Raw genomic sequence first — 15300 nt, 5'->3', positions numbered from 1 at the left:
CATATTATGTATAACATAATAACATTACATGGCAATATATTAGCCACAAATAGGCTTTCGGATTTTCACACTCAATCACAATCAGGCTTATTCAGTAAAGCATGTACAGTGAAGCAGGGGTGGACTGACAGCTCATGGGGCCCCCGGCCATTAGGGGATCATGGAGCCCCTGTGTCCTTGCCCAAGCTCAAAAAAGCCTATGAAAAAGGTACCAGGGGCATCTCATGGGGCCCCCTACTAACCCGGGCCCTCGGGTAGTGCCTGAGTTTCCAAATGGTCAGTCCGCCCCTGCAGTGGAGTAATCAATAGCAACCAATCAGAAATGATCATACACCAATCTAACTTCAGACCTGCTTGCTATAGGTTGCTCAGTATTGTTTATCATCACTGCTTTAAGTAATAAGTCTATATATCTATGTCTGGGTTCACTTCCTATGAAGATGGATTTCCATCACTCTTTAAAGTGATTTGCTACCATTCACAACTGACAAATGATTATTCTCACAAATTAATAAACAACAGTTACAATCCAATCCTTTGGTCAGTCTGATAGATACTGTATTTCAATAAAATATAGAAAATCTGATCTAGGGTTGGAGTTCTTTGTGACTGCTCTCAATGATTTACAGATGCTTTTGAGAAAAAAAAAAAACACAATGTGTTGGGAAAATATTAAGTTCTACCTAATGATTTTACTTTTTCAGATTTAATCTGTTCATTCTAAATTGAATCTAAAGTTAATGGAATGGAAAGCAAACAGATTTTTAAACAGCATTGATACATTTTTCTTACTAAATTTGCTGATACAAAATATGTGTATAAAGAACATAAAAAACAGGTGATTGAAAGAAAAAAACCTCTTTCTAAAAATGCCAGTTACTTTGCTATCTCTGGTCTCACTGGGGTTGATTTATTAAAACTGGAGAGTGAAAAATCTGCATAGAAATCTGCATAGAAGCCAATCAGCTTCCTACTTTTTCTTGTCAAAGCTTAAAGGATTTGTTCACATTTGGGAATGCATTACAGGTTCCATCCGTTTTTAGGGTGGAACATGTAACATGTTCCCACCGCTACAACTGCTGTCCGATCCCCAACCCTCCCTGTGACAGCAATACGGGGAGAAGTTCAAACACAAATTGATTTTAATTGTAGAATAGCATAAATATAGAAAAATTTGCGGCACATTGGGGTTAATTTACTAAAATTGGTGAGTGCAAAATCTGGCACAGCTCTGCATAGAAATCAATCAGATTCCAGGCTTTATTGCCAAAGCTTAATTGAACAAGCTGAAGTTAGAAGCTAATTGGCTACCATGCACAGCGGCACCGTATGTTGCACTTTCCAGTTTTAGTAAATCAACACCATTGTGTTCTAAGTCACTGATAGGAAACAGGCATGCAGCCAGTGAAGCCAAAGAAAAGTCAGAACTCCTAATCCGCATACTTGATCCAGGTCATTGACTTCATTGCAGTGGCGGAACTTGAGGGGTCGCAATGGTGACCCCACACTTGCTCCGGGGGGAAGGGGGGGGGGGGGGCTGGGAGGCCTGCCTGTCACATTAGCATATTTTAAAAAACAAATTCTATTTATTAAGTTGTGTATAAAATGGCATAAATTACACAACAGACCCTCTTGGGCATTCCCCTAGCTATTGGTGTACATAGTAGCCAAATACAATACAATAACATGATTAGTAAACCACACCCAAAGGACAAACACTCATTCAGAGTATCACTGTCATACATGAGTCAACCCAGATGTCCCATACCTTTTTGGAGCTTTTTGAGACACCCCCTTGCATGGTAGCTTGCTTTATACAAAGGAACTACAGAATTAACCAGTAGTTTCCAGGTGGTAAGAGTGAGGGCAGTAGCAGATTTCCATTGAAGCACTATTGCCTTTCAAGCATAAGTAATAAAGCAAGCAGGGTCCTAACTGTTCTAGTATGTGCCAGAGCTTCCGGTAATCCTAGAATACATATCACTGCAAGGAGTGGAATCCGTATAGTGGTTACCTTGAGAGTGCACTCCAGCACCTGATCCCATTATTGCTGTACAGAGCAGCATATCCAGATCATATGCATGAAATCAGCTGAGTCTGCCATGTATCTCCAGCCTACCAGGGGCATTGAGGATATATTTTATGGAGTTTTCTTCAGGTAACATAGACACGATGGAGTAATTTGAATTGTATAGGGTTATCTCTTGTGGAGACTAATTGTTTGAATGTGCCCTTCCAAATATCCTCCCAATCTTCGCTGTCTAAAGTATTTTATCTATTTATTACAGGTACCTATATAGCGCTGTCAATTTACACAGCGCTTTACATATATAGCGTACATTCACATCAGTCCCTAACCCTCAGAGGGTGTACAATATAAAGTCCTTAACTTACATTCAGCAGAAGTGCTAACCATTTAGCACTTAGGTACTACCTCCTCCCAGAACGCCCGCAAGTGTTACAGATCATGGTGATTACTGGGTTGTAAAGCCTTATAGAAGTTGGACAAGGGCTTCTCTATATCTTTATCTCTAAGTAATTGTTCCATAGTGGAGGGTTGAACTACTAGAGGAGAGGTTCCAAACTGGGCCCAATAGGCATGTCTTAATTGGAGAAACCTAAAGAAGTAATGTGTAGGGAGACTGAATTGTGCCTTTAAGGGATAAAATGTTTAAGGAACACCATTCTCACTGAGCTGAGATAGATATCGTACTCTCCTGGAGGCCCACAGAGATGGGTCAGAAGAGTTATATTGAACCATAAGGCCATGTAAGGAGAACAGGATGTAGAGCCAATCGACGACTTGGGTATCAAGTGTGTGTCCCAATGTCACAGGATGTGGCTACGTGAGCTGAAGGACTGCTGTCACTGCTGCTGATCTTTCACGCTGCTAACTCTGCTCTCTATCTACAGCAGCATTGCTAGCAACAGGTCTTCCTGGGTGTCCGCACATCATTCTTAAAAATCATTTGTTGGGCTGCTGAAGAGTTTCTCCTCTCCTACTCAGCCCGGACCTTGCAGGTAGCAGCCTTGTCATTTAGGTCCACCCCAAATGGAAACAACAGGGTGCAGGCGTGTGGAAGAGGCATCAAAGGTATTGAAACTGGAGTGTGTTTTCAGTGGTGGAACAGGTGCTCAGGAAGGGTGTAGTGGTGGAAGAGGAGGGCGTGCAGTGGTAGAAAAAATGTGGGTGAAGTGGATCAGGTGTTCAGGAGGGGTGCAGTGTTGGAACATTTGTTCAGGAGGGGCTGCAGTGATGGAACAGGAGGAGATGCAGTGGTGGAACGTTTTTAAGAGGGGACACAGCTATTTACCCACACTTGTGCACAGTCATATATACAGTAAATTATCTATTCATGCAGACATCCATTTACCCATACTTTCACACATTCATATACAGTCATTTACTCATACTTGCATGCAGCCATTTACCCATACACAATGGCATAGCTACAGGGATCACAGGGGTCATAATGATGACCCCACTCATGCTCCAGGGGGCCTGGGGACCTCCTTGTCACATTGGCATACCTCCCAATAGTCTCTTACCAAAATGACAGCATCTCATGAATCCGAGCTGTGTCTCACTGGCAGCTTGGCACTGAAGTACTCCTTTCAGCACCCGGCTGCCAGAGCTAATGGTAGACATGATAGCTATCTGGTATTCGGTGTATTCAACATTGCTGTGTGTCTGAGCTGGGCTTTTCTCTCCTTCAGCACACCACTGTACTGCATGCAAGCAGCTGTAGAGAAGAGGCAAAAGTGAGCCACTAGCCCTGTCTCCTAGACCGATGGAAATGCCCCCATGATGGGAGTCAGGGGGGGCCCTTCATGGTTTCTTGCACCGGGGCCCTGTAGGTTCTAGTTACACCTCTGCTCCATTGGATCTATTTGGATCTATTCATTTGACTCTACTGGATCAACATAACAACAAGGCAATTTGCATTTTTCAAAAGGAGGATTTAACAATGGCACATCATTTTTCCTTTAGGTCAGCATCTAAATGCTTATTTGTCAGTGAATATCTCACTGCAAGAGAAAAATACCCAAAATAAAGATGTGCCAACATTACAACATCATTCAAACCACAAAAGGAGAAGCAGCTCTCAAGTCCCATGCTCCCCAGCAGGACCACAGGAAAAAGGAGAAATGGAGGTCCCAGGTGGGGCAACTTTGCTTTTTTTGGGATCAATAAAGTTTTATACAATGCTGATCTTCTCTGTGTGCAGCCAACTTTTTCCCCTGTGATTACAGCATCATTGTTTTGATAAGCAATCAAAACATGACATCCCACATGCTCAGATATTTTTATGGTTTACCACCATATATTGGTTAGGTATAATTAGAAATAAGTAACATTTTTAGAACTCCATGCTGGAAAATTACATCATTTTGGAGAACCATGTATAGAAGTATGTTACGCTATGTGGAAGACTGAGATTTATTGTTCCAGCTAGACTCATTTTTTATAACTTCCTATAAGTTTTGAATGGAATTTAGGAAGGCTGCATGGATTTTAGATGTTTCAGGTTCAAGTACAATGTTGTACATACAGTAAAGGGATATTTTTATTCACAAGTAGTAAATTAGACATTTAGTTAAATAAAAGTCTTAACAATCACCAGTGAATAGTATGTGCACATTACATATTTGCTGCACTTCGGTATATTTTTTATGTCTTGGGAAAAACACAATCTTTTAATTTCAGTCTTCTTTTCATTTGCCTAATTCCACCTACTACTTATGTATACTTCTATCTTGTAACATGGGCTGAACAAACATGGCATAATGTAATGGAAAAAACGAAATGACATGATAATCCTTTCTAAACGTATCCGCGTCATCACTGTTCCCAGGATGTTTTTATTAAGTATATAGCAATGGCTGCAGACACAAATGTAGAATTACTGTCTGGAAAATCTTATTAAAGAGCACTAATCAAACTGTCTCCTTTCATTAGGTTAATGTGAATGAGCCTCAAATGCAAACATTTACTGAAGGCATATTACCAATGCTGTCTAAAACAGCCGATTAGATATTCATTTACAGTAGAACTCCAGGCAAACAGGTAAATACACAATTGAGAAACATATGCATTTATGGTTTAAACCAGTGGTCTCTAAACTGCAGCCTGGGGGCCGGATATGGCCCTTTGCTTGCCTTTATCCGTCCCTCAGGGCACTTTTACTCCCACTGATACAAGGCACTATTCCTTTCCTCCCACCAAGAATGGGGCATACGTACTGCTAGTGACGTGTACAATGAGCCACTGTTTCTCCCATTGACACCAACAATGGGGCACTATTCCTCCCACTGATGCCAATGATGGGGCACTATTCCTCCCACTGATGCCAATGATGGGGCACTATTCCTCCCACTGACACCAACGATGGGGCGCTATTCCTCCCACTGACACTATTGACGGGGCACTATTCCTGCCACCAACACCAACGATGGGGTACTATTTCCCCCCAGTGACACTAGTAGTAGGTCACTATTCCTCAAACTGACACCAATGATAGGGAACTATAACTCCCACTGACACCAACGATGGGGCACTATTTCCCTCCCACTGACACCAACAATAGGACACTATTCCTCCCACTGAGACCACTGATGTGGCACTATTCCTGCCACCAACACCAATGATGGGGCACTATTCCTGCCAGAAAAACAAAAAACGATGGGGTTCTATTTCCCCCCAATGGCACCAACAATAGGACACTATTCCTCAAACTTTCTACTCCCAATAGCCACAGTCCGCCCCCCCACCCCCCTCGAAATTCTGATGGACAGTTAACTGGCCCTATGTTTAGAAAGTTTGGGAGACCCCTGGTTTAAACTGTGAAAGGATTTGTTACTTTAACCAGTCATTTTTCTGATACACACACTTATGCTCACAAATAAATATGATTAAAGTGACTCTGATGATACAGCTGCTAGCAGGTGCAAAGTGTAGACATGTAGATGTGTTTCCACAACAGTATATTCATCAGCGGCTTTAATTGCTTCCCATACACCTGAATACCAGGCTTTTGTGAACTGACAAAGCTCTAAGGCCAGGTGCACATTAGAACCGTTTCTGTAAATTGATTCACGATGGATTGGTCTTCAGAGGGTGGCTATGGGGCAGCACAGTGGCTAAATGGGTAACACTTACGCCTGGCAGTACTAGGGTCGTCTGTTTGAATCACAACCATGGCACCACCTGCCTGGAGTTTGTATGTTCTCCCTGTGCCTGCGTGTGTTTCCTCTGGTTTCCTCCCACACTCCAAAGACATGCTGTAGGTTAATTGGCTCCTGTCTAAATTGGCCCTAGTATGTGTATGTATGAATGTAAGTTAGGGACCTTAGATTGTATGCACCTACAGGGTTAGGGACTGATGTGAATGCACAATATACAGTATATATGTAAAGCGCTGTGTAAATTGACAGTGCTATATAAGTACCTGTAATAAATAATCTGTAATACCTGTTTATTTCTTTGGTGAACAGCAAATTTGAATGGAACTAATACTCAGCCACCATAAGCCATATGCTTGGCTTGCAGTTGCAGCACAGTCCCATTGACTTAAATAAGTGAGCTGCATTAAATTTGCTTTTCTCGCAGCATGTGTACAGTCCTGTAATGCTGTGTGCTATGTTTTAGATCAGGGGTCTCCAAACTTTCCAAACAAAGGGCCAGTTTACTGGCTTTCAGACTTTAGGGGGGCCGGGCTGTGGCCATTGGGAGTAGAAATTGTCCTGCGTCATTTGGAGTAAACAATGCATCTTTGGCATTAGGGGAGGAATAGCACCCTATTCTTGGTGTAAGTTGGAGAAATAATGCTCCGTTGTTGGTGTCAGTGGGAAGAATAGTGCCCCATGGTTTGTTTCAGTGAGAGGAATAGTGACTGTTGTTGATGTCAGTAGCAGGAATTATGCCTCCTTGTTGGTGTCAGTGGAAGGAATAGTGTCTTGTATCAGTGGGAGAAAAGTGCCCCTAGGGCCAGATAAGGGCAAGCAAAGGGCTGCATCCAGTCCATAGTTTGGAGACCTCTGTTTTAGATGGACAGCTCAACCATCAGTTTTTACCGTCTCTTGGCAGCCCATGTGAGCAAGATATCAGCGCTTGCCTGTTCCCCTCCCCCTGAGACACCCAGTGACCCCCAGAGCTTCTTGTATCATCTAATGACCTCAAAGCATTCTCAGTCTCTTAGCAATCTCACATCTACCAGTGACTCCACAGCACCCTGTCTCAAGCTATGACCCTGGAACTTTCCTTGCCATGCAGAGCCTCAATTGCACTTTGGGATCATCCATGACACATGGGTCTTCACACAACCTCAGGTACTCCTTTGTAATTCTTGAGCTGGCTCTACCAATGGAAAAGAACCCTATCTATAGCACCACCACTATTTATAATTAAATCAGGTGTGCTGAGTCAGAACAATGAGAAGTTCAAGTTTTGGTTTGATGCACATACTTGTTCAAAGAAAGGACACCAAGATTGCTGGTGGAGCTATATCTAGTTAAATTACATAAATCTTGATATTAGGTTTTAGCCTTTCAACAAATAAATGGGAATTCGACATTTCAACAGAAGTACTCTTGAGTTTAACATTTTCTCATGGGGCCCCTACATTCATTGCTTGTGCATTTGACTCCTGTTTGAATCATTTACTAAGATTGCTACAGTAATTAGGAACTGTATTTCAAAGAAAGGTTCAACCCATTTTAATATAAACATTAGTGACACACTTTGGCTCTCATGAAACGTTTATGGTTAACTCAATTATGCCATTTAATCTAATCTATTTTAACATGGGATTTAGATGTATCCCTATTTTAAGACAGTAGTGAGAATATAAATATGACAGAAATGACTGATAACAGCTGTCTGTATGGTCTATATTCTAAGAACTCCCATGTAGTGAGTTTTGAGATTCATTTCAACCAATATTATCTTTATGCTAACAGAGATTAAAGTACTAAGCTAATAATGCTTTGCAAGTCAAAGAGCTTTTTTTTTGTAGGTTCTTGGCAGGAGGCTGAATGTCCCTCCAGAGGTGTACATTACACAGGCTACATTTACAATTTTTTGAAAACTAATAGCAAAGAACCTAAATGTATAGAACGCTTACATAATGTGGGATATTTCAATTCTGCCATTTCATGAAAACGAATTGATAATTTACTTTGAAAGTAAATTCATCCAACATCCAAATTCATTCCTGTTTAAAATGCTTACAATCAGTATTTACTGATTTGCAACAAAACAGATGTTAAACATAGGACAATCAGTTGCAGAGTTGTCACTAATAATCTAGAACTTTTGTTTCCTTTAAATCTTGGAATAATAATCTGCTATGACATACTAAATTATCAAATTATGCTATTCAAAATTAACACAACGTAAAAAAAAGAATTATGCAATGCACAGAATATGAAAAAAAGATAAAAAGGAAAAGAAAATGTATATATACTGCACACAAGGAGTAAGAGAATTTGGATGTTTTTACGTGAAAATTATTCTACTATCAGAAACTCTTTAGCGTGGGGTTTGTAATAAATCTGTCAATACTTTCCATTAGTAATTATTAAGTCACTGTTCAAGGCAACTTTTTTTTGTTGTATAATCTGTCTTTATTAAAGATTTTCATGACAAAGGATAAAGCACTTGTGAAGACAAAAACTTGAAGTGACACATAGAAGAGATAACAGTTTTAAGCAAGCAGGACCCACAACAGGCCCTGCGTACAATGAAGTAATACAAATGCAGATCAAGCATACCGTAGGATACAAATGTCATGCCACGTACCCCCTGCCCTCCGTCAGGGCAGCGAGAACCAGCACAAAACTCATCACCAAGGAACCCAGCTGCCAAGTAGGAGCTACGTCTCTGCACGAGGCCAGCCAGTCTCAGGGCGATAGATCAAGCATGCCCCGTAACAGTCCACATTTCAACTTCAACTGTTAAAAAACAGCACTCACATGTGAGATGGCAAAGACACAGAGATACAGAGATACAAGCTAAGGAAAGAAAAGAAAAGATGAAAAGAAAAGGAAAAGATGAAAAGAAAAGAAAAAGAAGAGCAGAGGCCCTGTAGGGTCAGAGAAAAAAGAAGGATAACAACAAAGGTTTGAGGGCTCAACGCTCAGGGCAAAACAGCAGAGAGGCAAATCAGGAGAAAGAACCTGAAAGAAACCCAGCGCACGTTAGTCCAATGGCAGAATCAGACCTACAGAGTAGAACCAGCTGGGGGAAAGATCCAGGGGTCAAGGCGAGAGATCCAAGGTGGGGATCAAAATCATGGGGAGCCCGTCACCTGGAGTAGGGTCAACTGGATCTTCTAGTTCCATAGAGTAGTATAACCACCCAGACCATATGCCATGGAATTTCTCAAGCTCGTTTTTAACAGTATAGATCCAGCATTCAGCTTCATAGATCCTATTAACCTCTCGCTTCCACTCCACAACTGTAGGGCACCAGCTCTGCCTCCAGAGATGTGGTATTAAGCTCTTAGTGGCATTCATCAAGTGCGGGCTAACACTACGTTTGTAAATTTTAATAGAGGAAGGGGTGCCATGGAACAAGTAGTGCAGAGGGGTGAAATCAATAGGTTGAAGGGTCATTCTCTGAATCCAGGGGGAGATAACCCTCCAAAACCTTTGAATATTGGGGCAAAACCACCAATTAAGGCACATTTTTCAAAATTTATGTTCATTAGTGTTCAGTGTGGAGATTCAGGCACAAAAAAAATAAATAAAAACATAACCCTTCATTTACTGACTCTTAACTTTAACCACTTTAGGACCAGACTGTTTTACCCCCTTCCAGTCCAGACCATTTTTCAATTTTCAGCCCTGTCATACTTTGAATGACAATTACTCCTTCACTGTACCCAAATTTAATTTTATATAATTTTTTTGGAACAGATAGAGCTTTCTTTTGGTGGTATTTAATCACCACTGGGTTTTTTTATTTTTTGCTATATAAAGGAAAAAAGTTTTTCTTAATTTCTATTATAAAACTTTGCAAATAAATATTTCATCATAAATGTGGGCCAAAATGTATTCTGCTACATATCTTTGGTGAACAAAAAGACAAATAGGTATAGATTATTTAGTCTGTTTGAAAGTTATAGAGTTTACAAACTATTGTATATACACTGCTCAAAACAATTAAAGGAAGAACTTTGAAAACACATCAGATCTCAATGGGGAAAAATATCATGCTGAATATCTATACTGATATAGACTGGGTAATGTGTTAGGAACATAAGGATGCCCCATCGTTTGATGGAAATGAAAATTATCAACCTATAGAGGATGAAATTCAAAGACACCCCGAAAATCAAAGTGAAAAAATTATGCAGCAGGCTAGTCCATTTTGCTGAAATGTCTTTGCAGTAACTCAAAATGGTACTCAGTAGTTTGTATGGCCCCCACGTGCTTGTTTGCATGCCTGACAATGTTGGGGCATGCTCCTAATGAGACGAAGGATGGTGTCCTGGGGTATTTCCTCCCAGATCTGGACCAGGGCATCACTGATGTCCTGGACAGTCTGAGGTGAAACCTGGTGGCGTCGGAATGGACTGAAACATGATATCCCAGAGGAGTTCTATTGGATTTAGGTCAGGCGAGCGTGGGGGTCATTCAATGGTATTATTTCCTTTATCCTCCAGGAACTGCTTTTGCCATATGAGGCCAGGCATTGTCATGCACCAGGAGGAACCCAGGACCCACTGCACCAGCACAGGGTCTGACAATGGGTCCAAGGATTTCATCCCTATACCTAATGGCAGTCAGAGTGCCATTATCTAGCCTGTAGAGGTCTGTGCATCCTTCCATGGATATGTTACAGGCATCATAACGTTCTCCATGGCTTCCCTTTTGACATCTGTCACGTGCTCAGGGTGAACCTGCTCTCATCTGTGAAAAGCACAGGACGCCAGTGGTGGACCTGCTAATTCTGGTGTTCAATGGCAAATGCCAATCAAGCTCTATGGTGCCAGGCAGTGAGCACAGAGCCCACTAGAGAACTTTGGGCCCTCAGGCCACCTTATGAAGTCTGTTTCTGATTCACACCAGTGGCCTGGAGGTCATTTTGTAGGGCTTTGGCAGTGCTCATCCTGTTCCTCCTTGCACAAAGGAGCAGATACGGGTCCTGCTAATGGGTTAAGGACCTTCTACAGCCCTGCCCACCTCTCCTAGAGTAACTGCCTGTCTCCTGGAATCTCCTCCATGCTCTTGAGACTGTGCTGGAGACACAGCAAACCTTCTGGCAATGGTACGTATTGATGTGCCATCCTTTGAGAAGCTGGACTGTCTGTGTAACCTCTGTAGGGTGCAGGTATCGCCTCATGTTACCAGTAGTGACACTGACCCTAGCCAAATGCAAAACTAGTGAAAATAAGTCAGAAAAGATGAGTAGGGAAAAAAATGTCAGTGGCCTCCACCTGTAAAACCATTCCTGTTTTTGGGGTCATCTGATTGTTGCCCATCTAGTGCACCTGTTGTTAATTTAATTAACACCAAAGCAGCTGAAACTGATTAACAGCCCCCTCTGCTACTTAACTGACCAGATCAATATCTCAGGAGTTTAATTGACTTGATACTATACTCTGATTAAAAAGTGTTCCTTTAACTTTTGTGAGCAGTGTATATTTAAAAATTGATCAGTCCTGATGTTCTGACTGCCTATCATATTTCATGAGGCCCTAAAATGCCAGGACAGTACAATTATCCCCATAATGACCCCTTTTTGGAAAGCAGACAGTCAAAGGTATTTAGTAATAGACATGGTGAGTTTTTTAAAGTTATAATTTTTTCACAATTTTTTTGGAAAAGGAAGTAATTAAATACAAATTTGTTTTTTTCACAAAGGTGTCATTTTAAGTTATTTATTCACACACATACTTATATGGGGATACCACATGTGAGAGTTTATCACAGCCTAGTTGCATAGAGAGGCTCAAAATCCAAGGAGCATCTTTCAAGAAGCATAAATGAGGCATCTAATTTCCTGACTACCTATCATAAAATTTTTGAGCCCCTGGAGTGCCAGGACAATGGAAAAACCCACAAAATGACCACATTTTGGAAAACAAACACCCCAAGGTAATTTCAGAAAGGCATAGTGAGTCTGCAATTCTTAGACATAAGTTTTTGGAAGATGCAGGAATGAAAATGAAAATTTATTTTTTACACAAAGGTGTCAATAATAAGATATTTCCTAAACAAAACATAAGTATACTTAGATTTACACCCCAAAATACATTCTGCTACTCCTCCTGAGCATAGAGATACCACATGTGTGAGATATTTTCATAGCCTAGCCACATAGACGGGCCCAAAATCCAATAAGCACCTTCAGGATTTCTAGGGGCATAAATTCAGTATCTAATTTCCTTTTTTTGAGGCCCTGGAGCACTAGGACAGAAAGGACACACACAAAATGACCACATTTTGAAGAATAAATACCCAAAGGTATTTTTAAGTGGCATGGTGAGTCTTTAGATGACTTCATCTTTTGCAAGTTTTTAGAAAATGTGGAAAGAAAGTTTTTTTTTTTATACAAAGTTGTCAATTTAATAAGATATTTCTCATATTTCTCATAAGCATGGGCATACTTAGAATTACAACAAAACACATTCTGCAACTCCTCGAGTATGATAATATCTAGTATGAGACTTTTTCAATGTTTAGACCAGTGGTCTCCAAACTGCGGTCCAGGGGCTGGAAGGCGCCCTTTGCTTGCTTTTATCTGTTCCTTGGGGCATTATTGCATCCACTGGCACCAACAGTTGGAATTAGACTTGTCTCCTTCCCCACTGACACCAACAACAGGGCACAATTCCTCCCAAAGACATCAACAATGGGGCACAATGCCTTTCAATGACACCAACGATGGGGCACACTTCCTCCTAACGATAGGGCACAATTCCTCTCAATGACACCAACAATGGGGCACAATTCCTTACAACGATCGGGAACAATTCCTCTCAATGACACCAACGATAGGGCACAATTCCTCTCAATGACACCAACAATGGGGCACAATTCCTCTCAATGACATCAACGATGTGGCACAATTCCTACCAATGACATGGACGATGGAGCACAATTCCTCCCAACAATTGGGACCAATTCTTCTCAATGACACTAACGATGGGGCACAATTCCTCTCAATGACACCAACAATGGGGCACAATTCCTACCAAGGACACCAATGATGGGGCACAATTCCTTCCAATGACACCAACAATGGGGCACAATTCCTCCCAATGATCGGGCACAATCCCTTTCAATGACAGCAACGATGGGGCACAATTCCTCTCAATGACACCAGTGATGGGGCATAATTCCTCTCAATGACACAGACAATGGGGAACAATTCCTTCCAATGACACCAACAATGGGGCACATTTCCTTACAATGATCGGGCACATTTCCTCTTAATGACACCAACAATGGGGCACAATTCCTCTCAATGACACCAACAATGGGGTACAATTCCTCTCAATGACACCAACAATGTGGCACAATTCCTACCAATAACATGGACAATGGAGCACAATTCCTCTCAACAACTGGGCCCGATTCTTCTCAATGACACGATGGGGCACAATTCCTACCAAAGACACCAGCGACTGGTCACAATTCCTCTCAATGACACCAATGATGGGGCACAATTCCTCTCAATGACACCAACGATGGGGCACAATTCCTCCCAATGACTCCAACAATAGGGCACAATTCATCTCACTGACACCAATGTTGGGGCACAATTCCTTTCAATGACACCAACAATGGGACACAATTCCTCTTACTGACACCATCGATAGGGCACAATTCCTCACACTGACACCAACAATCAGGCATATGTCTTTCCACTGATACCAATGATGGGGCAAAATTCCTCCTAATGACACCAACGATGGGGCAGTATTCCTACCACTGAAACCAATGATGGAGCATTGTTTAGTCCCATTGACACCAAGGCAATTTCTACTCCCACTGGCCTCAGCCCGGCCCTCCTGCTGTCTGAAGGACAGTATACCGGCCCCTTGATTGGAAAGTTTGGAGACCCCTGGTTTAGACTGATTATGCACCAGACATTGTAACCTTTGTATCACACAAATCAAATTAAAAAAACAGAAAACAAAGTAGTGTAATGGTCGCTTCTGTATGCGTGGTCTGGGAATACAGCTTAGTGTAGCATAACCTATAGCAATCCCTGTTCCTTTAAGCCAAGCAAGTCTAGCCTACTGGTACATGGTTGACTCCAGGATTGGCATGCTCACTAGCCAAGAAGTATAGGAGGCTGATGAAAGGAAGAATAAAAGAGTTCCTGTGGTTCCAGGAGCACAGCTGTCTGCAGGGGATGGCTGCGACTGGTGTCTTGCAGGAACGTAGTCAGACATGCAGATGGGTTAGTTCAGGTGGCAGGTAGCAAAATGGTCAGAAAACAGGCAAAGTATTGGCCCAGTCAGAAGGCAGAATTATGACCAATAAACAGGCCAGGGTCAGTACACGTGGACAGACACTGACTAGCTGCTCCATTAGGGCTCGTTCAGACATAAGGTTGGAAGGTGGTAAAGCCTTGCAGTTGCATCACGGTTTCACAGTCCCACAACTGCTACCCCTATAACCTCTTCACGCCGGCCGCACACAAATGTGTGGCCTCCCGAAGTCTGGGCCTAGACGCCGAGCGGCTGCACATTTGCGTTCTATTAAAAAAGGACATATGTTCTGACAGTGCGCGCCCTGCGCACTCACAGCGCACATGTCCTGTACTCACGGAAAGGTCCCGATCTCCTCTTTCAATCGGGACCTTTCCCGATCATGTGACCGCCGTGCATCTCAATGGACTTGGATAGGACTACCTGCATGGGGATGCATGGAACACTTGTGCATCCCTTTGCGGGTAAACATAGCCGTCTCATGGAACGTGGATGCATATGCCCCATGGTGACATGGCGTGGCAGTGATCAGGGACACTGACTGGTGTGGTGGTGATTACAGACAATGGTCTGGAGACGTGACTGGCTGCACTACTGGCTGTCACTATGACACTGTACGGCTCTGTTGTCTATAGATCTGACTGCTGCACTGGCATATAGTGTTATACGTGCAACCAGGGCTGCTGTTAGAAACCACAGGGCCCCATACAGCCAACCTGACAGGGCCTCCCCTCCCTAAAAAATAAAAAAACCTCTGTTCACTATGCTTCAGTTATGAATGAACACAGGGAGTACCGATCACTCATTGTATTCATTCAGGAAAGGAAGGGGCTGGTAAATGTGATGTATTTAC

General features: G+C 42.2%; 1 protein-coding gene across 49 annotated transcripts in view; it reads right to left on the bottom strand.

Annotated features, from left to right (window-relative positions):
• ABI3BP (ABI family member 3 binding protein) overlaps nt 1-15300 on the bottom strand; it is a 512999-nt gene that overhangs the window by 121616 nt on the left and 376083 nt on the right. The window lies entirely within an intron of this gene.

Source organism: Staurois parvus, unplaced genomic scaffold, assembly GCF_062004578.1.
Source record: "Staurois parvus isolate SC_StPar_1 unplaced genomic scaffold, SC_StPar_1.0 ptg000696l, whole genome shotgun sequence".
NCBI lineage: Eukaryota > Metazoa > Chordata > Amphibia > Anura > Ranidae > Staurois > Staurois parvus.
Note: the sequence above shows the minus strand (reverse complement) of the source record. Positions and strands in the feature narration are given on the sequence as shown.